Genomic DNA, 25,457 nt, shown 5'->3' with positions numbered 1-25,457 from the left:
TCTTAAGCTATAAAATAGGAAAAAATCTATTTTGTAGCTTAGATATCTTGTCAGTGCTTTTTTACTCTTTTTTTTTTTAATACTGATTGCCCAGTCATAACTTTTTTATTGGTTATGGACAATGCTTTTTATAAACGTTGTGATTTTCATTTTCTGTAGGAAATATCCATGTTATACCTCACTCCCACTGTGAAGGGATTAAAACCCCTCCTTTTTCAAACTGTCCTATTTCACCTTCCTTGCACTGTGTTTTACAAGTCAATGACATTTATGTACTTGCATTATTTAGCTGAATTGGGTTTGGCCATTGAATATTTTAGAAAGGTACAAGCTCAATATGAGAGTAAATCTTAATTTTTTGTGTTATAGTGCCTCAAATGGGTTTGTGACACAGCCTGGTCTTCTCTGTGTAGATTGGGCCAAACTCTTTTAGAGCCCTGTAAAGACTAGGACCAAAAAATATGTATTACTTACTGGTCCTGGCTAAAGATACAAAACCATGTTTCAACATGTTTCTAACATGACAGAATTTGCTGACTAGAACATCCCTTGATAGCCTTTCCAGCGTTCTGAATGAGAGATTATTAGAGATGATGGAAAGCAGGGGGAGAGAATTAACATTCAACTCCTTATACTTTTTCACCCTCTAAAGGCTTGCACAGTGATACAAATGTTAAAAACTTCCATATTTTACCTCTTTTTTTTTTTTTTCTAACTCCACATACAGTTTGTATAAATTGCTGTTGAACTTGAAGCAAAGTTTCATCGTTCAGTAGACTGGCCGTATAAATCTCTGCTTTTAAGACCCCATTTGCTCTCAGTGCTAATATTGAAACCTCTTGAAACCACTGCCACTGAAGGCTAAGTGGATGATCCCTTGCAGATCTCATTCATGGACCCTACCAAATTTTGATCAAGTTCATCATCATAGTCTTTTAAAAAATGTAAATGTGATGATTTCAGATATTTAAATCTGAAATGTTATAGTGTTAAAACTATAGGGGGTCCTGACAGTAAAGGGAGTTCTGGGAGACACAAGATTAGTGTAGGGGGCTGTGCTGGTGCCATCCTTACTGATGTGCTGGTGGTGGCGGTGGTGGCGCTGCCTTCACAGCTGGGCGGCTAGAGAGCAGCAGCCTAGCCTTGAAGGTAGAGCCAACACTAGCAACAGCACAGAAGTAAGGATGGCATGGTATTACCACCCTTCTGTGCATCTGCCTTCAGAGCTGGACCAGCAATTGACACTCTCCACAGCCCAGCAATGATGGAAGCTGCACAGAAATAAGAATAGCATGGTAGGGGATTGACACCCTTATGCGCTGCTGATGGAGTTCTCTCTTCAGCCTTGGATACCTGACTAGCAGTTGCCGCGCTCTGTTCACCCAGCTGCAAGGGCAGAGCAGTGCAGAAATAAGTGTGGCAATACTGCAGCACCCCTTACAATAACCTTGTGACCCCTCCCGCCTGCTTTTGGATTGGGGCCCTCAGTTTGAAAAACATTGGTCTCCTCTGTGAAATCTATATAACACAGGATAAAAATAGATAAAAGCTTAGATCTCATGGGGAATACCAGATATCATGGTCCATGATGTGTTTTTGATTACATGATTTTTGTAGGGGCCTACACATTCAGTCTCAAGATTAAATAATGAGCTACAGCTCCAAATTAGTTTTTCTATTATTTTTATCCTTTTTCCTTTGCTGTTGATAGGTAGATATTTGAAATGTTTGGAAACTGTTCTGATCATCATTTTCAGAGAACCAGACTGGTATTGATCATAAACTTTGGTGTGGTTACTTGCCTTCTGTTACAGATGAGCTTCTTCTGAGTTAGCTTTAAGTCCATGTCTATCCTGATTATAGGGCGGTGCCTGCAGAACTTTTCCCTGGAGACTCTTTTCAGTCCTATCACTTGAGCCTTCAGACAAGCCCTGTTCCCTTTTTGGGTCTTAGGCCACTTCCTCAGTTGTCAGTGAGAGAATCCATGCCTGCTCACTACACTGTGTCTCAACTCAGGGACCCTTTCATACTGCTGCTATTCCCTTGGCCACCTACCACGTAGTCTCTTTCTCTTCACCCTTACCTCAAGCTTGATTAACAAGTAATAGTCTTAGCAGCACCTTAAAGAGTAACAAAACATATAAGTGGCATCATAAACTTTCGTGGGCACAAACCACTTAACTCGGCTACCCCCTCTGAAGCTCAGGCTTGATGTTCTTTTCACAGAATTTGACTGTCACCAGAACCCATTGGCTTGTTCTCCCTTGAGTTCCAGCAAAGAGCACCTTCCTTTAGTAAACATGAAATGCATAATTCAACTATTTTCTAATATCAAAAATTAAACTGAATACAAGTTTAAGCTCTATAACTACATAAATAAGTTTGTATAGATACATTGTATCTTCCCAGTTTGCAAAAAGTACCACGTTTATTGTGAAGGCTATAATTGCAAATAAATGTTTTAATGGTTGACAACCGATGAGACTCAGCCCTTCTGAGAAAATAACTAAAGAGTACAGATGTGAAACACGATTAAAATCAATTATTTAAATTAAAGTTTCCTGTTTGCCAATTTAAATAATTAAAATTGAAGATTTAATCACTTTCACTTTTGTCCATTACTTTTTCCATGCTCTCAAGTTCCTAATACGCCCTTGGTACCAGCCCTGCTGCAATGTTTGATGGATCTTAAGGTCTCCTCTGGGGATTATCAACTCCCAAACCGTCTCATCTCTATCTGTCCACCTTGACCCCCTCTGCATCTGAGTATTTATTTTCTAGATTTTAGAATTCTGTCACCTACATCTGCTCGGAAAGTTTTAAAAGGTCAGGCCTATTTTAGGGCAACTGTCTCTCCATTGGTATCCACATAGGCCACGGAGTACAAGATGCAATGTTGTGTGTGGGAATCCTCCATAACAGAGTTGACTTGTAACTCTAGATCAGGGTGGGGAACCTTTTTTTGGGCCAGGGGCCATACGCAAGTGAGAAGCAAAGAAAAAACAAAAATTGACTGAGGAGGAGGAAGACACTCCCCACTTTCTTCTTGCACACTAGATCTTAGGGGGGCCCAGGCTAGTAGATTTTGTGTGCTGCAGTCCAGCGGGGAGATGGAGTGCCTGCGCAGGCTCCCCAATGCTGGGGAGAGCCCTGAAGGTCAGATCCAGACAAGCCAGTGGCCTCATCTGGCCTCCATGCCTGAGGTTCCTGCCCCAGCTCTAAATGATAGGGAGCACAGTTTAAAGGTTTGGGGGTTGGAGAGATGTGACTGCCCCACTCCCTCTGCATCTCCCACACCTATTCAAAGTTGGCACCATATTGCCCCTGCCACCCTCACAACTCCTTCCTCACTTCCTTCTCCCATCACCTCTCTGCTGTGGGCACAGTGCAGATTAGAGTGGGCTCTGGACATCTACTGCTGAGCAGGTAACTATAGCTGTGAATGAGGGAAGGGATGGGATGTGAGGCCTTTCCTGTGCTCCCTCTGGCAAGGCTGTACTGCCAATCCTGTGCGTCTTCCCTTTTCTGGGTACCTCCTAACAGGACTTAGTGAGAATGCTAGGTGCTGGTACCTTTCCTAAGCACATCCCCCTCAGCCAGGCTCAACTCAGCTTTCACCCTGGCAGAAATCTGGAGATTAGGGAGGCCCCACTTTGACCCTGCATGTTCCTCCCATGCTTTGCCTCTGCTTCAGAACTAGATCTTTTGTGAAAGCCTCCAAGAAATCTACTTCCTCAATTTTTCTCTAGAGTTTGTGGCAAGAGTACTTGACTGTATCAGTGATGGCATCGCCACCTTCAGTCCTGATGTATTCTGATTTTCCCAGTGAAGGTGGTGGTGACCCAGGAGAGTAGGAATATAACCATATAAAGGCACATTTATAGTCCCTCATCCTTTCCCACAATGCTAAATTGGAATCCCCTTTTCTAAACAATTTCAGGAGCTTCCAAGACTTACTTGAAAGAATGATGGAAGCTCTTCATATTGAACTTTTGATCATTCAGGAGGGATGCAGCTAGAGCTCTGAAACATCAAACAAGAGGGCACGATGATCATCCCAGTAACCAAGCTTCTGAGGAACTAGTTTAGGGTAAATGGCTTATTACTTTGCCTGTTTCCAAGAAGGCTGCTACCTTTTATCAGAGCTCCATTACTGGCTTTGAGGCTCATATTTACTTTGATAGGTGCTATAGAAAACTGTAAAATAGATTAGTTCTACTTTGACTAAAAGTCAATGTAGATTTCTTACTCTTTGTCCTCTGGTATACTGAATGCAATAAAGTAGGCCCTATGCACTTTGTAGTAAGCTGAGGCTAAGTTTGTGGCAAAATTCCGGGATCCAGGGCACTGTTTTAACAGACTGGAAATTCTGCAGCAACTTCATTTAAATTACAGTATAAAGGTTCTTAATGAATTAAATATGAAGGATTAATATAATTATTACCTATATAGTGTATGGTGTTACCACCCCATAAATAGCTTTTTTTCAAGTAGTAGCAGCAAGAAACTGACATGATTCTTGGATGTTTCACATCTTCTCAGAAAATTCTGAGATGTGAAATTACTAATTTTACTCTGCAGAGGTGGGCAGAGCTATGATCTTGCTCTTTGCAAATTCAGGATGACTGCGCTGCTGTCTGTGTGCATACTACTTTCACGTTTAGGAGCTTTTCTTTGGTAATGGAAAAATGAAGAGTTAAGTTCTCTAGAAACAGACAACTTAGTGCCATCCACCTAGCTCGATATAATTCAACAGAAAGATTTGATGGAGTTTTCAAGGCTTGTAGATTTGGCAGGAGGAAACTATATTGTTACCTTCAGCATGACAGTGAGTCTCTACTGATCTGGCACTTGAAAATTACTGACTCTCAAACTTTTTGGGCAGTTTGCCAGGGAGTAACTCAGTTCTTCTCAGTCTTTAGCCACAATTATACCCAGTGCGTTGGTATGAGTATGGTGTTCTTATAGATATATAGTATGACCGTGGGACTCTAGAAGGCTGAAGTTTGAATTCATCTGATATTCAAATTGTAAAATTGCACAGATTAGAGTTGTGAAAGGCTTAACATTAACAGGCACCACCACTGTAATACGTTAGCCTTGGAAGGGACACTTGTGTTTGACTACCATGTAAAAAGGCAATCTGGCTCTGAAAAATTATGTATTTTGCATCATTTTCCTTATTACATGGCAGAAAAAATTGAACACAGAGTTAAGGTTTCCTGCTGGTAGCTTGTGTCCTTCCAGAACATTACATTCAGCAGAACTCAGAAACTTCTGAAAACTGGAAATTGAGTTACAGTAAATGTCCATGCAATCTTAAGTCTTCCCTCTGGAGCTGGCAAAAGCTAGTGGGAATTACCTGCTTAGTCTTCACTGTTACATGTAGCTGTACTGAATAGTGGAGACAAGTGGGGGAGGTTGCTAGAGTTGTGTTTGTGATAGGAAGAGATCGTGGAAGTAGTTTGAGTATCCTGGAGCTGCAATTGTGGTATGAGATCTGGGTTTGAGTCCCCCTCAATATGTGTGATCAAAAGGAAGAGATGTATATGTAAATTGAAGTTTCAGTCTGCATTATTTCAATTCAGAATTGTGTAGCTTGTGTCAGTAGCTAGACATTGGAGTCTTCCTGCCATAGGGTATTGTCAGTAGCAAGGTGGGATTTGAAAACAGTCTGAATTTAATGATGGGTAAGGGAAGGTTTAGGATATGTCTACACATAAACCACTTCAGCTGCACTGCTATAGGTGCACTGCTGCTGAGCTGCAGTGAAGACATTATCTATGCCAGTGGTCCCCAACGTTTTGGGGCTGCTGGGCGTCTGGGGGCAGGACTGCTCACGTGCCGCGTGCCTGGGGCTGGCACTGGCAGGTGCTGCGACTCTGGGTAGGAGCCACCCAGGCGCCGCATGCCCGAGGTCGGCACCGGCATGTGCTGCGACCCCGGGGCAAGGACCACCCATGCGCCTGGGGCTGGCACCTGCTGCGCGCCCGGGGGCGGGGCCAGCCCAGATTGCTCCGCAGGTGCACTTAAATAGCCCGGCGGGTGCCATGGCGGGGACCACTGATCTATGCAATTGGGAGGAGTCCTTCCATCTGTAGAGATACTCCACCTCCCTATGAAAGGTCAATGGGAGAATTCTCCAGCAAATCTAGTGCTGTCTACATTGGGGTTAGATCAGTTTAACTGCGTTGTTCAGATGTGTGAAGTTTTCATCAGCAATATAATTACATTGATTTAATTTCATAATGTAAACCAGGCCTTAGGTAGTGTGAAAGCATTATTAAAGGGTATGAAGTGGCTATTAAATTTTACAAATGTGAGATTCTCTGAGGGGAGTAAACTCAGGCCTAGTCTACACTAACCACCCCGCCACCCTTGGTCGATCTAAGATATGCAGTTTCAGCTACACAAATAGCATAACTGAAGTGTACTTGCTTACAATAGTGTCTTCCATGCAGTAAGAACAGCAGGAGCTGCTTTTCCATCAGCTCTACTTACACTTCCTGGTGGAGTACCAGAGTTGATGGGAAAGTGCTCAAAGTCTGATTTATCACGTCTACACAAATGTGATAAATCTACCGCTGGTGGATCAGTTTCTGCAGTCCTTAATGTTTGAGCATAGAGCCAGTGCAGGTAGCACCTATCAACCACAATGAAGACGCAGAGTGTGAATATGAGGGTACGTCAAAACTAAAAACTTAAGTCGACCTATATCAGGTTGACGTACAGTCACTGCAGTATGTACTTCAGTGATGCACATCCACACTGCCCTCCGTGGGTCGGTGGTGCACATCCTCACGAGGAGCAGGTCTATCAACCTAAAAGGTGCAGTGTGGGAACCTTAGAGCCTCGTCTCTCAGCTTTGCTAGCAGTTCCTGGTGGGCTGCCTCCCTTCCTTTCTCCCTACTCTGAGTGGGGGATACCGCATGGGATTTCTCACCTGCCTAGTGTGCGGGGTCCAGCCACCCAGCTCAGGCTCCAGCTGTGAAATGGACAAGAGAGCTAATAACCAATATAAGTAACTTCTTATCCACACAGACACTGCCTTGCCCTAACTACACCAAATAAGCTCCATGGCTTTTGTGGAGGTACATTTATGTTGATGTAGCAGAGTACTTACATCAATGGGGCAAGGATGTAATGTAGACACTGATGTAATTAGGTCATATAAACTGCCTTCCATCAACGTAACACCAGGCCTTAGTGTTTTGGACCAGAGTGATCAGCGTTAAGGTTCTTTGGATGTTTACCATAGCATTTTCAGAACTTTGAGTTTTGCTGAAATCCATATTCTGGAATAGCATAAGCTATTATTGGGCAACCTTAACTCTACATTAAGTTCTTTGCTATTTAATTTCCTAGCTTTTTAAACAGATTTTTTTTTGTAGGAATTAGTGGTCATTTAGGCCATTGTAGTTCTAACTGAGGTTTGCAGTTGATATGCTGTTGTGGCTAGGTAACAGTCAACAGACCAACTTTTACAGAGTGCTTTTCTTTGATGCATGTCAAGGAACGTGCATCATTATACCAGTTTTATACCTGGGAAACTGAAGCATAGAGAGGTAAAGTGACTTGTCCAAAGGTCACACAGTAAGCCAGTGATAGAGGTAGTTAGGAATAGTCCCAGCCCAGTGGTATTTCCACTAGGCCACATAGTTTTTGTGTGATTCCTCAATGATCCTTCCTCTCCCTCCCATACATTTTGTTGTTGTGGAATGGAAATAATGGTTGTCTTTTTAAATGCTTACACTGTGTAGCTGCTAAGAAGGTAAGTGAGAGAAATCTCATTCATGGTCTACGTCCCAGAATCCCGATAGTTTTTAGATACTTGGTACTTCCAGTAAGTGTGTGAGACGACACTTGGTGTATCTGTCTCCTCCTCCACTCCTGCAATACTACACCATTCCCGGCAATATGTAGCTTTCCTGCCAACATTTCCAGCTCCCTCTCCTCTCCCTGTCCCATTAAGTTCATTAGTTGACATTGTTGAAGTTATGAACATGAAAGAAGTTTCTCCTTGATGTCTCTTGTTCTAAGCTGCCGTATACGCTTATTATAACCGGTGGCTTATTAGAGAGCCACTCACAGTCTAGATGAAGTAATTTGAGTTATATGCTGAGTTGGCTTCCTTACTCCTAGTACCCATCCCAAGTTGGGATTCTTGACTTGACTTCTGTCAGGCTTCTTTAGCCTTGTCCTGTGTATGTCTAGTCTGCGTGTTCTCTGAACCAGACCGCTCCCTCCTCACTTTCCCTGGTGGTGTTATCTTAATTATTCATTTTCTGGATTTTAGATATTTAAATGTTAACTTTCAGATCCTTCCCATCTCCCTCCTCTGCAGTTACCAGCTCTCATGGAGGGACGAGAGAGAGAGATTTAGAACACAATGAGCAGGGATTTCAGTTCAGACCCCTGCCAAGAAACCCGAGTTCCCAGCACATTCAGAAGAGAAGTCAGGATTGACAGACCCCTCCAACCTAAAATCCAGCTTCCTCTGCTACCAATCATGTTCTGCAACTCCTTTTGCTCTCTCTCCTCTGCCACCTGTTACCAGTTTTCCCCAACCCCCACAGACCAAAACCCCTTTCCCCATACTTTTGCACCCCTGAGAACCTCTTCCTGCCCTGTGAGCGCTTGCAAGTATAACTTATTTTCTTTTCAAAAATAGTTTCACCTTGACAGAGGCAGATTTTTTTCCCATTGTTTACATTTTATTCTCAGATTTCTACCCAGGGGTGGTTTCAAATTTCAAAGTTGATATAATCTGAATTTACTGAAATATTGTTTTTTCCCCTCAGATTATTTATTTTGGAAACCCATTTCTCATATGACCCTTTGTTTGGATCACTCACCCTACTCTCCTCCACCTTGGGCAGGGGGCTGGGACCCATAACAGATTTCAAAATTTGCTTCAGCATGTGGATTTTTGAGCATTTATTCTGTTTTTGAGCATTTATTCTGGCAGTTCATGGCAATTCTTTATGAAATTTAGAAGGAGAATGAAGGAGAGGAGCAGTAGCTCAGAGAAGTATAGGATGCAGGTGTCTGCAAATTTACAGGGCTCGACACTGGGTACACTGGGGCTGGACTGAGGCTCAGAGGCACAATCCTCCCTCCCCCAAGCATGCTTGGGGAGAGCCATGTGGGCAGCTGTGGGGAGCCTGTGCAGAATAGCAGACCCTTCACCTGCCCTCAACTGGTCAGGTAGCCTGCAGGTGGGGTGGGACACAGCGGGGGGCGGTTCTCGATTCCAGGTGAAGAGTTTCATTGTGGTTTCCCACAATGTGGCTGTGGTGTGGTCTTGGGAGCTGCCTGGGGACTGCTCAGGCCCCATGCCCAGAGAAGGCAGAGGGTTCACTGTGGCTTCCGAGACCTGCCCACCCATCTCTTACCCCAAGGGTGGGCAATAATTGTTGGCTGGGGGTCAGAAGGGGCGGGTCCTAAACTGGAAAGGGTGGGGTCAGGATGCTTCTGGGCTACCCCACCCACAGACCATGATTGGTCTGGGGATGGGGGAGTGCCTTTGCTCCACCCCCCTTCCCATTAGGCACCCATACCCCAGCAAGGTGGGAAGAGGCTTCACATGCTCCCTCTCCCCCAGCCCAATCATTGACCTGGGTGTGGGGGAGCGTGCGAAGCCTCCTCCTGCCCTGTGAGGAGTACACGGCACTTCAAAGTGGAGTTCATAGGGCTCCCCAATCACCGGTTCGATGATGTAAGAAATCTCGTTAGGACTGCTACCACCAGCCAAATGGTTTCCATCATAACGTGCCTCAAACTTATGGGGTGCATGGTGGCTACCACATATGTGATTCCTCATGCCAGGCTGTGCTTCCATTGTTTCCAGCACTGGATCTCTTCAGTGTACACACCAGCTAGCCATCAGATCCACAGGCGCATTTCCCCTCCCCCAAAAGTCCTCACCTCCCTACAGTTGTGGTCACAGGCATACAACCTCTGCGATGGGATGCCTTTCCACCGGGACCAGCTGTCCAAACAAATTATGATCGACGCCTCACTGATGGGGGGCACACTTCCAACAACAGTTTGCACAAAGGAAATGGTCCAAAGACGAGTCAAGACTGCACATAAACCTGCTCGAGTGTCAAGCAGTCCACAACACGTGCAAGCACTTCCACCCTTACGTCCAAGGCTCTTCTGTGTGGTTCCTCACCAACAATGACAACTACATTTTACATCAGCTGCCAAGGGGACGCAAGATCCCAGTCACTATGCGCAGAAGCGATCAGGCTTTGGAATTGGTGCATCCGTCACAATATTACCATTTCAGCAGAATACCTGCCTGGAGACAAGAACATTACGCAGGTACCCTTAGCCGCAACTTCCTCACAGAACATGAGTGGGAACTACACGATCAAATCACCCACAAGCTGTTCCACTGATGGGGGCAGACCACACATAGATCTCTTTGCCACCACGCAGAACTCCAAATGCCCGCAGGACTGCTCCCAAGTGGGCATAGGGTGCAGCTTCCTGGGCGATGCCATGCTTTTCACTTGGGGGGGGGGCACCTATTCTACCCCTTCCCACCTATTCCTCTCATTCCCAGAGTCCTCCGGAAGATACAGATGGATGGGGCCCAAATGATCTTGATAGCCCCAGTCTGGCCACGACAGACATAGAATCATAGAATAATAGGACTGGAAGGGACCTCGAGAGGTCATCGAGTCCAGCCCCCTGCCCTCAAGGCAGGACCAAGCTCCGTCTACACCATCCCTGACAGATGTCTATCTAACCTGTTCTTAAATATCTCCAGAGAGGGAGATTCCACCACCTCCCTTGGCAATTTATTCCAATATTTGACCACCCTGACAGTTAGGAATTTTTTCCTAATGTCCAATCTAAACCTCCCCTGCTGCACTTTAAGCCCATTACTCCTTGTCCTGTCCTCAGAAACCAAGAGGAACAAATTTTCTCCTTCCTCCTTGTGACACCCTTTTAGATATTTGAAAACCGCTATCATGTCCCCCCTTAATCTTCTTTTTTCCAAACTAAACAAGCCCAGTTCATGAAGCCTGGCTTCATAGGTCATGTTCTCTAAACCTTTAATCATTCTTGTCGCTCTTCTCTGTACCCTTTCCAATTTCTCCACATCTTTCTTGAAATGTGGCGCCCAGAACTGGACACAGTACTCCAGCTGAGGCCTAACTAGCGCAGAGTAGAGCGGCAGAATGACTTCACGAGTTTTGCTTACAACACACCTGTTGATACAACCTAGAATCATATTTGCTTTTTTTGCAACAGCATCACACTGTTGACTCATATTCAACTTGTGGTCCACTATGACCCCTAGATCCCTTTCCGCCATGCTCCTTCCTAGACAGTCGCTTCCCATCTTGTATGTATGGAACTGATTGTTCCTTCCTAAGTGGAGCACTTTGCATTTCTCTTTATTAAACCTCATCCTGTTTACCTCTGACCATTTCTCTAACTTGCTAAGGTCATTTTGAATTATGTCCCTATCCTCCAAAGAAGTCGCAACCCCACCCAGTTTGGTATCATCTGCAAACTTAATAAGCGTACTCTCTATCCCAATATCTACATCATTGATGAAGATATTGAACAGCACGGGTCCCAAAACAGACCCTTGAGGAACTCCACTTGTTATCCCTTTCCAGCAGGATTTAGAACCGTTAACAACAACTCTCTGACTACGGTTATCCAGCCAATTATGCACCCATCTTATCGTGGCCCTATCTAAGTTATATTTGCCTAGTTTATCAATAAGAATATCATGCGAGACCGTATCAAATGCCTTACTAAAGTCTAGGTATATGACATCCACCGCTTCTCCCTTATCCACAAGGCTCGTTATCTTATCAAAGAAAGCTATCAGATTAGTTTGGCATGACTTGTTCTTCACAAACCCATGCTGGCAATTCCCTATCACTTTATTACCTTCCAAGTGTTTGCATATGATTTCCTTAATTACCTGCTCCATTATCTTCCCTGGGACAGACGTTAAACTGACCGGTCTGTAGTTTCCTGGGTTGTTCTTATTCCCCTTTTTATAGATGGGCACAATATTTGCCCTTTTCCAGTCTTCTGGAATCTCCCCTGGCTGCCATGATTTTTCAAAGATCATAGCTAAAGGCTCAGATACCTCCTCTATCAGCTCCTTGAGTATCCTGGAATGCATTTCATCAGGACCTTGGTTCACAAGTCTTTATCACCTGTCTCTACAACCTCCCTACCCACTTCTGAACCACTCAGATCTACTCTCCCAGAACCAGGGATCCATACTTCACCCCCAACTACAAACATTGCACCTGATGGCATGGTACCTATCTGGTTCTAGAAGTGGAGCAGCAGTGTTCCCAACAAGTGAAAAGTCTTCTGCTCCACAGCAGAAGTCAAATGACATGCAAGACTTACCTATACAAGTGGCACTGGTTTACACAGTGGTGCGCACACAGGGCACTTGAACCATCCAGGATGCCGCTTCACCAATTACTGGAGTACATCATGCACCTGAAACAACAAAACTTGTCAATTTCATCGCCCCGGGTGGACGTGGTCGCCATTATGGCCTTCCACCCTCTCATTGATAGGTTCTCCATATTTGCACACCCCATCTCAAAAAGATTCTGGAAGGGCCTGCAGAACCTTCACACTCCTCAAAAAACCTTTCCCCCCCACATGGGACTTAGAATTGGTCCTACACTCACTCAGAAGACCACCCTTTGAACCAATGGCAACTGCACCACTTTACCTTTCTGATCATGATAACGTTGTTCCTTCTGACAATCACTTCTGCAAGGTGGGTCAGCGAACTTGCAGCTCTCAAGGCCTTGCCTCTATACACGACCTTTCACAAGCATCAGGTCATCCTGCGACCACACCCGTCCTTCTTACCTTAAGTGAATTCAGAATTCCATATCAATGAACTGATAATCCTGCCCACTTTCTACCCAAAATGACATCATTCCAGGGAAGAAGCCATATTACACATCCTGGACATTAGAAGGGCAGTTACCTTTTATCTCAATAGGACTCAATCATTTCGATCATCCCAGAGATTGATAGTTTCCCTGGCTGAGAGGTCCAAGGGAAAACCACGGTCTTCCCAGCACATATCAAAAGCTCAGGAGCTGCAGGGACCTTGGCAGGGCTCTTGCTAGAGTTCAAATATGGAGGCGCCCTTATCAACTAATTGAATAGTTGATGGAAATCCCATCAACTATTCGATTAGTTAATCTATATTTAACATCGGTATGCAGGACCACTTGTGTTAAAAGATTTTATAAGTTACAGACTAACATGGCCACCCCTCTGAGACTCTTAATATAGCAATGTTTTCAGAGAGGGTTTCAATCTCTGTGCAAGAATGTGAGTGCCAAGATTGGGAGTCTGTTGTCTGTCTTCTCAAATAATTATTTAATAGGTAACCCCTCCCCCCTTTTGTCTTGTTACTATTGGGAAAGCAGTTATGTTGAGTTTATGATCTTGCACAGACCCCAGAGCAGTGAACCATGTTGTCCAAATGTGCCTCTGCTTTCAGGAAACCTGTTGTTTTTCTTAGTTAGATACATTTTGATGGGGCTCTATGGTTATAAAAGAGCAACAAAATAAGGAGCAGAGAGCTTCTTGTTTTGTATTTTTTTGGAAATTACCATGGCTGTTGTCTGTAGGTCTGTTCTAAAAATGCAGACTTGAAATCACTGGGGAGAGAGAAAGAAACTTGCAGTTCTATCTTTCCTTGTGTTGCCTCTGGTCAGGCACTAGATTGTTTTTCTGTTTTTGTTCCTCTGGGTGGCATCTGTCTTCAGGAAAGATCTCCTTACAGCAAAACACAGACTGCTTAACTGGCTATTTCACTATTGCTGCTTCTGGCTGCTAGGCTGAATTATTTGAGCAGTTGTAATGTAGATGCCTGCAAGGTTTATCAGTTGTTGGGAAGAAAGGTGTTAAGAGAATTACTTTTTTTCTTCGCATCTCTGCTTTTTTGCAGATTCCCGAATAACCTCTGTCTAATAAGGTTCCATAGTTCACATGGGTAGAATGGTTTTTATGTTATTTAGCATGTTTTTATTTGTACTAGCATCCTCCTCTGTGGGTTTATTAAATTCATAGATTCCAAGGCCAGAAGGGACTATTGTGATCATCTAATCTGATGACCTGTATAATACAGGACACAGAACTTCCAGAAAATAATTCCTAGAGCATACTTTCAGGGGAGAAAATACCTTGATTTTAAAAGTGCCGGTGATGGAGAATGCACGATGACCTCCTGGTGCATTGTTCTATTGGTTAATTACCCCTACTGTTAAGGCATAATTTTTTATTTCCATTCTGAATTTGTCTAGCTTTAACTTCCAGGCATTGGATCATGTTATACCTTTCTCTACTAGATTGAAGTTCTCATGATTAAATATTGGTTCCCCGTGTAAGTATTTATAGACTGTAATCAAATCCCCCCTTTATCTTCTGTTTGTTATTCTAAATGAACTGAGCCTTGTGTTTTTCACTGTAACTCATATTGTGTAATATTTTAACCATTACTGTGGTTCTTCTCTGAATATTTATAATTTATCAATATCTTTCTTGAATTATGAACCTCAGGACTGCACAATATTCCAGTAGTGGTCACACCACTATAAAATCTAGAAATAAAGTAACCACTTTCCTCCTGCTCAAGAGTCCTCTGTTTATATATCCAGGGATAGCATTAGCCCTATTTAGCCCATGCATTTTATTGGGCACTTCAGTTTCAGATATCTGTATACACTAAAATGGGGATTTTCCTCTGGTCTCCAGTGGATAACTGTTCAAGTATAATTTCATTTTCTTGTTCTATTTATCAAATGTACTTTCAGTTCTTTAACTGTCTGTACAAAATGCATTAAATATAAACTATTATAAAGGAGAGGTGTCCGTCACACCATCTGTGTCAGAGAACATTTACCAGTAGAGAAAAGGGAACAACTTGATTGATTCCTGTGTTGCTTGGTACAGCAGGGGCTGGTTGAAGGGGCTTCTGGGAGTTGTAGTTCTCAGAGTGACTCTTCTTTTGTGGGGCCAGCTTCACGCAGAGGTTTGGTGTGTTTAGTAGGTTGAGGCTGTGGTTGGTTAGCCCCGAGCCAATCACCAGACAGACAGGGCAGAGCCTGAGCTGATTTTTGGATGGCATAGGAGAGTGTGTTCCACCCCCTGCACCCGAAATGGACGTTCTGGGAAGTGCTGACCAGGTATACCCTGGAGCCAAGCATGTGACTGCGCTTGCAGGTCTTCACGGCTGGCTACCTCCTGCTTCAGGTGCTGGGCGTTGAGCTGTTTCTGCAGGACTGCTTTTTGCCTCCCGTCAAAATCCATGTCCCCACCCTGCCTGCCCCACCCAGGCCAGGTAACTATCCCACCTGGGTTACCATCCCGTCTCCCAGCCCAGGTAACCACAGAGAGGTGGGAGACAGAAGGCCCCTGGTGGCCAGGGGCACATGGAAGGAGAGAGAGGCCCATGCTGGCTGGAAGGGTCTGGGGGGAAACAGAAGGTCCCTGCCAGCTTGGGAACCTTGTAGTGCTGGAAGGAGAGGGAAGGCCCATGTGTGCTGCAGGAGCTGGGGCGGGGGGGGGGGGGGGGAGAAGGCCCTGCAGGATGGGAACCCCCCCCCCCACTGTGAGCCCCTCCTCACCTTCACAATCTCTCACTTGCATCCCCCTAGCCTCTTGCCCTGGCTCCCCACATCTGCAAGGTCCTGCCCTGACTCTTGCACATGCACCCACTGCCAGTCCCCTGCCCTGAAGGACCTGGACAATGTCAGGTAAATCAGACAGGTACTGGTAATCCCAAGCATTGTTACAGGCTGGGGACCGACTGGCTAAGTAGAAGTTCAACAGAAAAGGACCCAGGGATTACAGTGGATGAGAAGATGGATATGAATCTGTGTGCTCTTGTAGCCAAGACAACTAATGGCATATCAGGGTGCATTAGGAGGAGCATTTCCAGCAAATCTAGAGAAGTGATTATTCCCCTTTATTAGGCATTGGTGAGGCTACATCTGGAGTATAATGTCCATTTCTGGGACCCCAAATCTAGGGAAGTGATTATTCCCCTTTATTAGGCATTGGTGAGGCTACATCTGGAGTATAATGTCCATTTCTGGGACCCCACTATTATCTCCATCCCTAGAGCTTTTTAAGTCTGGGCTTGACAAAGTCCTGGCTGGGATGATTTAGTTGGGGTTGGTCCTGCTTTGGGTAGGGGGCTGGACTCGATGACCTCCTGAGGTCTCTTCCAGGGGGAGGGATAGCTCAGTGGTTTGAGCATTGGCCTGCTAAACCCAGGGTTGTGAGTTCAATCCTTGGAGGACACTTGGGGCAAACATTTGTGAGGGATGGTACTTGGTCCTGCTGTGAAGATGGGGAACTGGACTCAATGACCTTTCAAGGTCCCTTCCAGTTCTAGGAGATAGGCAATCTCCATTAATTTAAATTTAACCCTAGGATTCTGTGATTCTATAATGGTAATGTCTGTTCGGGTAAAGTTGCGCCAACTCAGTACAGGAAATAATTCCACATGTATAAGGGGATGTGACATCATGGAGATTCTGAGTAGTTCCTGAGAGTCATATTGATGGCAATAAATGCAGCAGTGGACTATCTTACTAGTTGAATTATGGAAAAGCTCCCAGGAAAGTATGTCATTCTGAAAAGCATTGGCACAATCCAGGACAATGATCAAGTAGCTCTTTATCCACCTGAGTTCCTAAACTCCCTGAATCTCGATGGTTTACCTCCTCATGGGATTAAAATTAAAAATAGCTGCCCAATAGAGCTCCTCAGGAACATGAATCTAAGGATGGGACACTGAAATGGCACCCAATATATTGTCAGAAATATCACTTAATGTCTCATTCAGGCTGAAATGCTTGGAGATGACAGTATAAGGGGAATGGTTCTCATTCCAAGGATAACAATGACCCAGTCAGATTCTGACCTCCCATTCATAGTGCAATGCCACCAGTTACCCATCAGGCCTGCCTTTGTAGTGACCCTCAGCAAAAGCCAGGGACAAAGCCTCCAGAAGTGTGGTATGTCTTCTGCTGCTGGTGTTCACACGTGGACAAATATATGTTGCTATGAGCCAAGTTGGAGAGAGACATAATGTCAGGGTGTACTCTGATCAACACCGCTTTCGTATTCCCTGAGCATCTGGGCAATGGATTACCTCAAATGAAGTGGTTGTCAGGAATGTTGTTTATAGAGAGGTGACTTAGAAGTTATTTTTGTGGTGTATGCAAAATAGATTAGCCCATTTTTGTCTCAGTATCTGGGAAGAAATAAAGTGCTCAGTCAATAGAAGTGAACTCGCTGTCAAAACTGTGGAGGGAGTGATTTCCTTGAGAGGATCTTTGCTGAGAATTCACTGCTCACCACTCCCAACATTTGGACTATATGGGGTTTTATGTATCAAACCCAGTACCTTAGATTTCACTTGGAAACAGATTACAGCACAGAATCAACTCTGACACAGATATCTTGTGAGAGGCAACATTAAGATAGATTGCTGTGCCAGCATTCTATACTAGCTAAATTTTCTTTTGTTCTTCAGGTAGTTCCATTGCAGTAATCCAGTCTGGAAAGAACAGTGATAGAGGAGAGGGATTTAATTGTTCACTTGTTTTTGGTGAATGGAAAATTTCCTTGTCAGGAATAGACACCTATGCCATTCTGTTCTGCAGAATGTAAGCCTTCATTAGAAAAAAAAAATCTATTGCATGTGATTGCAAACATAACCTTTGAGCTATAAAATGAATGTGCACTGATGCAGATTTGTCATGCTTTGTCTGCAGATATCTACTCCAGTGCCTTTGCTACTAGTGGCAGAGTAAAATTAATAAGACTTAGTTTAATATTCAGAATTTTGTGGGCAGCAGAAGAACCATAAAGAATATCAATTTCATTTCCCAGCCATTCTAGATCCAGCACATTTTCAAATAACTTTTAATTAGTACTGCTGAGAGCATCACAAAAGGTTGACAACACAGTAAAACCAAATGTTATTTTTAAAACTATAGGGCAGAGTCTGCAACCTTTTCAAACCAAAGAGCCAAACTACATCAAAATTCAGAACAAGTGGTCAACAAACAGCTGTTTAAGAATGACAGTTTGCATGACTGAAAATATCCAACTTAATGTTATCGATAATTGACAATGATTAATAATAGTGTAAATGAAACACTGTACTCACAGATTTTCTTTAATGGGACTTCTGCTGCGGCTGCATCTTTTCACACATTTCTTTGAAGTTTACATCATAACTGGTCAAATTCAGCTTCATGCATGCATGCATTCAGGCTGTCTTCTGTTAATCTTATGGCAGGGGGCAGGGGATGTGTGGGTACAAGAGTCTGGGAAGGGATGTATAGGGGGCTCAGGGCAGGGGATTTGGGTGTGTGATGGACTCAGAACAAGGTTGGGTATGTGAGGGTGCAGGAGTTATAGCAGGGGATTTAGTATGTGGGGGTGCAGGTGTCTGGATTGGGGTATATGGGGGCTCAGGGCAGGGGGGTTTGGGTGCAGGAGTGTTGATGCTGCAGCCAGATGGGGACTGGGTCCCAATTTGGGGCTTGTCCAACACACAAGATTTAAACATTGCCTTTATTAATGGCACAGGTGGGGAACCTTTTTGGGTTGGAAGCCACTGACTCTCAAAAAAATCAGTCAGGGACCATAGAAGTGAGAAGCAAAAAAACCCACAACAACCCCAGCCTCTAAAAACCCACAACCATTACTGATGTAGTCCCCAACTGAGACCCTCACTCCCCTGATGTGCCAGCCCCATGGGGAAGGAAAGGGGAAGGGAGGACTGAGGTTCAAGGCCTCAGGCCAGATTAACTCTTCTGGGGTTCCAGGGTTAGTGGATTTTGTGGGCCTCCCTATGCTCTGGGGTGGGGCCAAAAATGAGGAGTCTGGCATGGGGGGAGGGTGCATATGTGTGTCTGGCCAGTGGTAGGGGGCAGGAGCAGGCTGCAAGTGCAGGGTCTCGGTGTGGGGAGTGCAGGGTCTTGACGGCACTTCCCTCCCCCTCCCCCTCCCCCTCCCCCCAGTGTCTCCAGCAGGGTTTATTAATTGTAACAGATGCTAGGCGCTGCGCCACACAGGTCACGGAATAAGTTAGCGGCCCAATGGCTGAGTATGGAAATGAGGCCACGCCTCACCAAGAGCACAGGGAGTCCAGCTGGCGGGCATGGATGGGAACCAGCCTGCTCAGTCACATTTCTTGTAGCTCTTCAGGCTGGCCAGGATCCAGCCCACTGGCACCAGGGAAAAGCCAGGAAGAAGGTGCCAAAGACTGACTCCAGCAGCCTGATGAGGCTTTACGGTGGATGCAAGTGCATGGCATGCACCGGCAGCGCAAGGTGGGGGCCGAGCAGTGCACGGAGCAGCAGGGACATAGCCATGGCAGCAGCAGGTCTTTCGGGGCCAAAATGGCAGTCAGGTCTGCTTTTGTGCTTCATGCAGCTCTCAGGCTCCCTGTCCCAGGCATAATGCAGGACAATGTAGCACTTTAAAGACTAACAAGATGGTTTATTAGATGATGAGCTTTCGTGGGCCAGACCCACTTCCTCAGATCAAATAGTGGAAGAAAGTAGTCACAACCATATATACCAAAGGATACAATTAAAAAAATGAACAAATATGAAAAGGACAAATCACATTGCAGAACAGGAGGGGGATGCGGGGGGGGGGGGAGGAAGGAAGGTAAGTGTCTGTGAATGTCCCAGGCATGGCTTCCTGCTGCTCCAATGGCCAGATTTTGGCCAGTGGAGCATCAGGACAGCCTCCATCTGTCGCTGCTTTGTTCTTCCAACTGGGGGAGGGGAAGAGGGAAGGGAAAGCAAAGGAAAGGAAGGCTCATGTGGGTGAAGCTTCTTGTGTTTCAAGTTTCTTTCCCCAATCATGCAACAAGGCTCAGGGCTTTTTTTCAACCCTTCCCTCCCTCCCCTCAGGAAGCTGGTGCTGGCTCCAATCTTGCGAGAGGTATGAGACTGGATCACCAGCTCGGGCTCCCCATTGTGGCGGGGGGTAAGGAGGAGCTTGAGGTCAAGCTGCGAACCATATTTGGCTCGTGCGCCATAGGTTGTCGACCCCTGCTTTAGGAAATACCTTTCAGTTGTCTTTAAGCCATAGACATATGTTTGTATGCACATAGATTACATTACCCAGTATATAAAACATATCTTCAGTTACTAGCTAATATAGGAGTATTTCTCAAGGTGGGGCAAACTTACAATTACAATAGAAGAATGTTGGTGGTGAATTTTTTTTTCTCCTTCAGGAGACGTGTGCCATGTGTTTATGTACTGAAATCCAGACTTCACTGAAATGTGTGTACTGAAGCTTACTACCCTCATGTTTGTAATATGCTTTAAGCTTACCTGATAGAGGGTGCTTTAGAAAAGCCATGTGCTGTTGGTGTTTCAGATGAAAATTAAATGTCTGCATTTCATCATGGGCCATTTAACAAGCAGCATGTTGTTCTAATTAAGATTGGGGTGAATTTTGCTTCTGATATATTTTGAGACTCTTTTTTGCTCAAGTAAGAACTTTAAAAATAAATATCAGTTGAGAGGGGAGAAGTCAGCTCCTCTGCAATGGAAAATTTCACAGAAGTTGGGAAAAGCCTGATTTCAAGTTCTACCTATCAGCTAATAAAATTACTCTGAGTCACCAAGGCCACAAAGTGTAACATGGTGTTGAGCAGATTTTGATTAGACCATATCATACTTTTTTCTTTTCTGCTATATATGAAACTAATTCTTTGAAATTTTCCCTCCTCGTGCATTCTGTTTTAGTCCTTGCATCAAGCATTTCCATTCTTTGTGCATCCTCTGAGCCCTAGAACTTTTTCTGTTTTGCATTGACTTTGCTTGACTGCGTATTTGTGGTGGTAACACGCTAGATTTCAGAGACACTGGGGCTGTTCTCCTAGTTGAAGGTGAGATTCTGTGCAGTAAGTGTCCAGTATATTATGGGATGGCTGAGACAAGAAGCAGAAAGATTTGACAAGAGGGAAATTATCTTTCCATATAGCCCTAACCAGCAGTGAGAAATTATGATAAAAGGCCATATCACTTGTTTTCCTTGGGAATACATTTTAGGTAATATTTCTATAGCTATTTACAAATATTAATTTAGATAACTAGTTTTACTGAGGTGTGTTTATACACGAAACTTGTTTGTTTTTTATTAAATGCACTGTAGAGAGTGCATCTTTTGTTTCTTCTGTGCAAGACAAAGCACTGGTTTCAGTTCACTGCTTCTCAAAAACAGGTAAATAGCATTTAAATCACTATTGTTATTTTGAAACCACCTCTCAGGGAAACTTAATGGATATAGTAATCGGTATGTAAATCAGCTGAGAGATTGAGAAAAATAGCCTGACATTAACATATTCTACTTACTTTTGGCAATGAATATTCCCCAAATTAGTCCTATGGGTTAGATCTCAATCAATTTGATAATAGGATGAGGTAGTTCTGGAAGTTGGCTGAGGGCATCTTCTGGTATTAGTTTTATAAAAATTAGGATTGTTAAAATGCATTTATTCAGCTAAATGTGTAACCGCTGAAAATTTCAGCTGACACACATTTTCACATGTTGGGGGGGGGGGGGGAAATGTATTCAACTACATCTTCAAGTCAAATAATGACTGAACAGAGTGAGGTGGAAATGTCAGACACAACTGTCCCTGGATCTAGTTTTGGCATGTTGCTTCTTAACAATACTTACGATAAGTTGGGGAAGTTTTCTCTAGTGGAGTTGGTCAAGAGATAGGGATACAGTAAACTTCCGATAATCCGGCACCTTTAGGACCCAGGGGGTGCCGGATTATCAGATATGCCGGACTATTGGAAGGGGGGAGGCTATGAGGTGTTTGGGGTGGGGTTGGGGGGGATGCCACCCCAGACCCCTCATAGCCCACCCTTCCGATAGTCCAGCTCTGCCCCAGGCGTCTCTGATTCAGCCACTGCTGAAACTGACCAGCAGTGGCTGAAACAGGGATGCCTGGGGCAGAGCAGCTGGAGTGCTGCCGGGTTGGTCCGGTAGCGCCGACCCTTGGCGCGGCGAGACCAACCCGGCAGCACCCCAGCTGCTCTTGGGCATGCCTAAGGCAGAGCAGCTGGGGTGCTGCTGAGTTGGTCCTGCAGCACCACTCCCTGGCGCTACTGGACCAACCTGGCAGCACCCCAGCTGCTCTACCCCAGGCGTCCCCAAATCAGCCGCTGCTGATACTGACCAGCGGCTGACTCCAGGAAGCCTGAGGCAGAGCTTCTCTGCCCCGGCTTCCTGGAGTCAGCCGCTGGTCAGTTTCAACAGCAGTTGAATCGGGACGCCTGGGACAGAGTAGCTGAGGCACTGCCAGGTTGGTCCCCGCAGTGCTGCACCTCAGTGCTACTGGACCAACCCGGCAGCCCCCCAGCTGCTCTGTCCCAGGTGTACCCAAGTCAGCTGCTGCTGAAACTGATCAGGGGCTGATTCCAGGAAGCCGGGGCAGAGCAGTTCTGCCTCTGGCTTCCTGGAGTCAGCCGCTGGTCAGTTTCAGCAGTGGCTGAATCGGGGACAGCTGGGGTGCTGGTGGGTTGGTCCCAGGCTGCGCTACGGCACCTACCCGGCAGCACTCCAGCTGCTCTGCCCGTTTCCCCCATTCAGCTGCTGGTCAGTTTTAGCAGCGGCTGAATTGGGGAAGCTGGGGGCAGAGCAGCTTCAACAATCTGGCTGCCCGGAGCACTTCCGGGTTCCTGATGGTGCCAGGCCATCAGGAGTGCTGGGCCATCAGATGCCGGACCATCGGAGTTTTACTGTACTACATTTCACTAGTTTGAGATTTCCTGGATGAAGGAGTCATACTGCTGTCATTTTCAGGAAGGGTAATCAGGTAATGTACAACCGTTGCCAGTAAGGTAATAGCAAGGAAAAACATTAACTGGCATCCTATGCTTAACAGCAGCTATTGTGTTCAACAAATGTAGTGTATTAAATTGCTCTAGTCACCAACTTCTCTACTTATGCATAACATTTAATAATTGCATTATATTTTGCATGTTGGGGAATTTTGACAATGTAATTATCCACTACTTCATAGTCCCTTTTTGAAATTATTTAATGCATTCCAGATGTTATGCTTTTTCTTTGAGATGAGTAAAAATGGCAGATTTTTCTAATGGATACATAATAGGGTCTCGGGAAGAAATACTGTAGAGGTTAGTTAGGTTTGCTTAGTAAGGATGGATTAGTTTGATGTGTGTTACATCGGTGATTATGCTATAGGGAGATTTATGTTTTGCACTCTCTGGGTATGTCTACACTACCCTCCCCTAGTTCGAACTAGGGGGGGTAATGTAGTCATACGGAGTTGCAAATGAAGCCCAGGATTTGAATTTCTCGGGCTTCATTTGCATAAAGCCGGCCGGTGCCATTTTTAAATGCCGGCTAGTTCGGACCCCGTGCTGCGCAGCTACACTCGGCACGGGGTCCGAACTAGCCAGCATTAAAAAATGGCGCCGGCCGGCTTTATGCAAATGAAGCCCGGGAAATTCAAATCCCGGGCTTCATTTGCAACTCCGTATGACTACATTACCCCCCCTAGTTCGAACTAGGGTGGTAGTGTAGACATACCATCCGGGAAATGGGAGCAAAGGGGAGAGCTGCCTGTGTACCTTCAGCATCCATTGTTTATAATTTCAGTGTAGACTTGTGCATGCCATATAATTTTCAGGGTAGAAGGGTTCTATACTCATGGGGGAAACCCCACCATGGGCCAAAAACTTAATTACAAAGGAGAGCAAAACCCATTTTTAAATGCACAGACATCAGATCCCATTTCCCAAACCATAAAACACAACAGATTTATCTAAACTTTACCCTACTTACAGGTACTGAAGAGTCTTTTCTTGGAGGGAGACATAGTATCTGTCTCTCTCAGTAGCTGGAGAGAAAACTGCCCAGGGACAAAGGAGAGAAAAACCAAAAATTCCTTTGTCCCAGTTTGAAACTCGTACCTACATTCCTATTGGCCAACTCTACCTGGCTTAGGTAAGGGTAACCCCTTAGTTCCCAGGCTGCTGTCTAACCCTCATGATCATGACAGGGTCCGTGGACCACTTTGAGAAATGCTGCTGTAGACAGTGTCTTAACTAACTTTGCCATGCTTGGCTCATGACCACTACCACATAGGCACAGAATAAAAGCAATCCTATCCAGCCTGTGTCTATCTTTGCACATGTTAATCAGTAGAGAAACAGAAATTGAAAGCCAAGAATGTTCAAGAAGCAAGAACTAGTTGTTAGGCTGGACAAACTAGAGCCATTAATTCCATTTTTATGAGACTGTAGTTGTAGGTGTAGCATGTAAGATTTAATTGTAAGTATTATTGTTAAATGAGAAATGTAATATATTATTATTTTTAAAAAAAATATTTGATTTAAATAAAACATCTGATTTAAATAAAAACAATTTTTTATTTTTTAAAAATAAGATTTATTTTTATCTACACTGGTTTGTTGGCCTCATTGACACAGTTATCAAGGATAAGAATACAATAGAATCCTTTTATTTGCTGCTTTGATTTCTGTTGAGTGGCTGAATTTCAGTGACCGTGTAGCTGTCCTCTTGGAAGTGGAGAGGCTGTGTGGATGGGGGTGGAAGTGATACTTGCTGTGGATTTTACAATCCACTTTTTCTCCCTGAATCTTTTCCTTTTTTGTTGTATATCATCAACTTTGTCTCTTTAATATCCTGCTGCCATCATGGCTACAAGATTGCAAATAACACTTAATTTTTCACTGCTATCTAGGTTTCTAATATAGCTTTCATCACAACAGTTGCTGAGTAGTTTAGTTTGATTAATTTAACAGAAACTTTTGGATAATGTGATTGTCTTCTGTATTTCTCCAGGGGCCACAAATGTCATCTCTTTAGAGCCAAAACCTTGGTTTATCTCTCATCTTCTTAAGGAGTTTGTAAATGAATAGAGTTCCATTTAGTGTTGGTGAAAAGTGCCAGATTAACAGCCTTGTTAACTGAAGTGCTCTCTGTCCACCAAAGAGACTATGCATGACTACTTTCAGTGCAGGTTCTCCGTGCCACTCCACCCAGACCCATTCAATACTTGCTTCTTTTGAGACTGTAAATAAGGGAATAATTTAGTGCCATAATGAGTGTGGTGAGTGTTTTTTGTTTTTTATCAGAACACCTGTCTATTAGGAATTGCTGAATGGCTTTTCTATTCTTAAACCAAACCCCAAACTTGCTTCAGATAAGTTATTCTACACTTCAGTTGTAGTGAGTTCAGTAACTGTTGGCCTAGACTGTGTTTGAACCAGTTACTTAGATAAAAAAGCTTGATAGTCAGTTAACACAGGTTGACATTTAAAAAAGAAAATAGGATTTAGGTTTTGTAGAGTGTCCAGCACTTTAAAAAAAAATTCCTC

The 25,457-nt window shown here is 44.5% G+C and overlaps 1 protein-coding gene and 1 long non-coding RNA gene across 5 annotated transcripts in view; one reads left to right on the top strand and one right to left on the bottom strand.

Moving 5' to 3' along the window:
* LOC112545990 (uncharacterized) overlaps positions 1-7,225 on the bottom strand; it is a 37,889-nt gene extending 30,664 nt beyond the window's left edge. For all 3 annotated transcript variants that reach the window (XR_012897674.1, XR_003089589.2, XR_003089588.2), the window contains exons 1-2: positions 7,124-7,225; positions 3,958-4,023 (exon numbers count right to left, since the gene is read on the bottom strand). This is a non-coding gene — a long non-coding RNA (uncharacterized LOC112545990). The remainder of the gene's footprint in view (positions 1-3,957; positions 4,024-7,123) is intronic.
* Positions 1-25,457, top strand: part of POU2F1 (POU class 2 homeobox 1) — a 195,288-nt gene that overhangs the window by 50,757 nt on the left and 119,074 nt on the right. The window lies entirely within an intron of this gene.

Source organism: Pelodiscus sinensis, chromosome 1, assembly GCF_049634645.1.
Source record: "Pelodiscus sinensis isolate JC-2024 chromosome 1, ASM4963464v1, whole genome shotgun sequence".
Lineage (NCBI taxonomy): Eukaryota > Metazoa > Chordata > Testudines > Trionychidae > Pelodiscus > Pelodiscus sinensis.
This window is presented reverse-complemented; position numbering and strand designations above follow the sequence as displayed.